Source organism: Myotis lucifugus, unplaced genomic scaffold (assembly GCF_000147115.1).
Source record: "Myotis lucifugus unplaced genomic scaffold, Myoluc2.0 scaffold_465, whole genome shotgun sequence".
In the NCBI taxonomy this organism is placed as follows: domain Eukaryota; kingdom Metazoa; phylum Chordata; class Mammalia; order Chiroptera; family Vespertilionidae; genus Myotis; species Myotis lucifugus.
Genome location: NW_005871513.1, coordinates 133,590 through 135,882, shown reverse-complemented (window position 1 = coordinate 135,882; position 2,293 = coordinate 133,590).

The following is a 2,293-nucleotide window of genomic DNA, read 5'->3' as shown; positions in this document are numbered from 1 at the left end:
CCTTTTATTAATGCATGACCTTGGGTAAGATACTCAAGAGAGGATGAGCCTCTGCCGGGGGTGTAGAACAGCACATGGCAGCCAGGCTCTGAGGTTCAGACCTGTGACATTGAGCAGATAGCTCCACCCCGAGCTTCAGTTTGGGGATACTGAACTGGGGATGTATGGGAGAACCTCACCTAGTCACACTGACCTGCAGTGTGTCCTAAATGTTGGTTATTACTACCACCCAATCCTTCTCAGGGGAAACCTTTGCTTGTAGCTGGGCCCCTTACCTGGCCTTCTCTTCCCCCCTTCCCGAGGTGTCTCCTTCTTCTGAACAAAGCTAAAGTGGGGTGCTGGCCTGGAGGTAGTGGGTTCCATCTCCAGTTGGGGTGTGTATGAGAGGAACTGATCAATGTTTCTCTCTCTCTCTCTCTCTCTCTCTCTCTCTCTCTTCTCTCTCTCAAAAGCAATAAACATATCCTCATGTTACTGTAAAAACACCTTTAAAAAAATAAATAAATAATGTGAGGTGCCCATCGGTGACACTCCCTCGGTGAGGTCAGGCTGCCCTGAAATGACCCCTTCGGTTCCCAGGGACGAGAATGCAGGCGGTTTTGAACCTGTGTTTTGAACTTCTGTCTTGCCAGGTGATAAATATTTTCGGGGAACTTTGCCCTGGATGTGATCAAACAGACTGCGCACTACAAGGTCAGAGTTACCCCGGGCGGCCTGTTTTCCGCAGGCCCTGAGAAATGTCACTCTCTATCCACATCTCACAACCAGTTGGCTTCTTACTGACTTGGGGGGAGGAGGGGTCTCACTCCATACTCCTGGGAGGATTGCTGCCAGAGAAAACACTCTCTTCTCTAAGGGGCGCTGGGAGATTGTCTGTGGCCTCTGACTTCCCAGCGAGGCCCTCCAGGGGTAGCCTCCTAGCCGCTGGGCTCATCTCTGAGTGGACACTGCCCCCTTGGGGCAGCCTCTCACCATGACCTCTGGGAGAAGGGAATCGCAAAAGAAGGAAATGGTCCCAGATGATGCTTTCCTTCCAAGCGTCCTATTCAGTGCCTTAAAATTGGACCCTGACCTGGCTGGTAGGGCTCAGCGGATAGAGTGTCGGCCTGTGGACTCAAGGCTCCTGGGTTCGATTCCAGTCAAGGGCATATGCCCGGGTTGCGGGCTTGATCCCCAGTGTGGGGCATGCAGGAGGGAGCCAATCAATGATTCTCTCTCATCATTGATGTTTCTATCTCTCCCTCTCCATTCCTCTCTGAAATCAATAAATATATATTTAAAAAATATTAAAATTGGCTCCTAATGCAAAAGTCTTTGGAGCACTGGCAGTGTATTCGTCCTCAGCTTCAGAAGCTGGAATCTACCCAAGTGCCTTTGTTGCCTTCCAGAAGAAATCAACTCAGGGCGACTGCCAGAAAGCAAGGCCACAGCCACAGAGGGGGACTCCAGCTTATCTAATTTGTAAAGACGCGAGGGGCTTAGGGAACAAGTGACAAGTGCCCTTGCTTTCTAGTAACATGTGGAATTAGGGCTGAGGATAAGATTAGAGTTAAGCAAAATAACTGGTATAGACTTATAGACTTAAGGGACAGGAGGAAAGATATCTTGCTATAAGTTTTTATTTTTATTTGATTAATCCTCACTCGAGGATATTTTCCCATTGATTTTTAGAGAGAATGGAAGGAAGGGGGAGAGAGAGAGAGAGAGAAACATCGATGTAAAGTTTGATGCCAAAAAGGGGATGGGAGAAATAAAGAAAGAAAGCATCAGTTACAGGGAGGCCAGGACTAATTAAGCTAGACTGAGAACTCAGTGAGTTAAGAGGTGCTGTGGTGGGGGTGTGGAGATGTGGGTCCCACAGCTTCTGTATTGCCAACAGAATGGTGACTTTGAGTGTTGTACAGAAATATGGAGGGAAAAGAAAAAAACGTCAATAATCCTACTATCTTAAATAAGCCTGATTACTATTTTGGTGCATTCCCTCTGTTACTTTTTCCTACATGTCTTTATTGGATTAAAATTTTTATTGATTGATTGATTTGGAAAGAGAGAACGAGAGAGAGAAAGAGAAGATATGTTTCACTTATTTATGCATCATTGGTTGCTTCCTGTATGTGCTCTGACCAGGAATGGAACCCCAAACCTTGGCATGTTGGGACAATGCTCTAACCAACTGAGCTACCTGCCCAGGCTCTTTATTGGACTTTCTAAATCCTAAGAGTGAAATCATCCAGCATGTGAGTTGCAGGAAATGAAACTGCACCCACTCCCTCCCAAAAGAATATTGCTCACA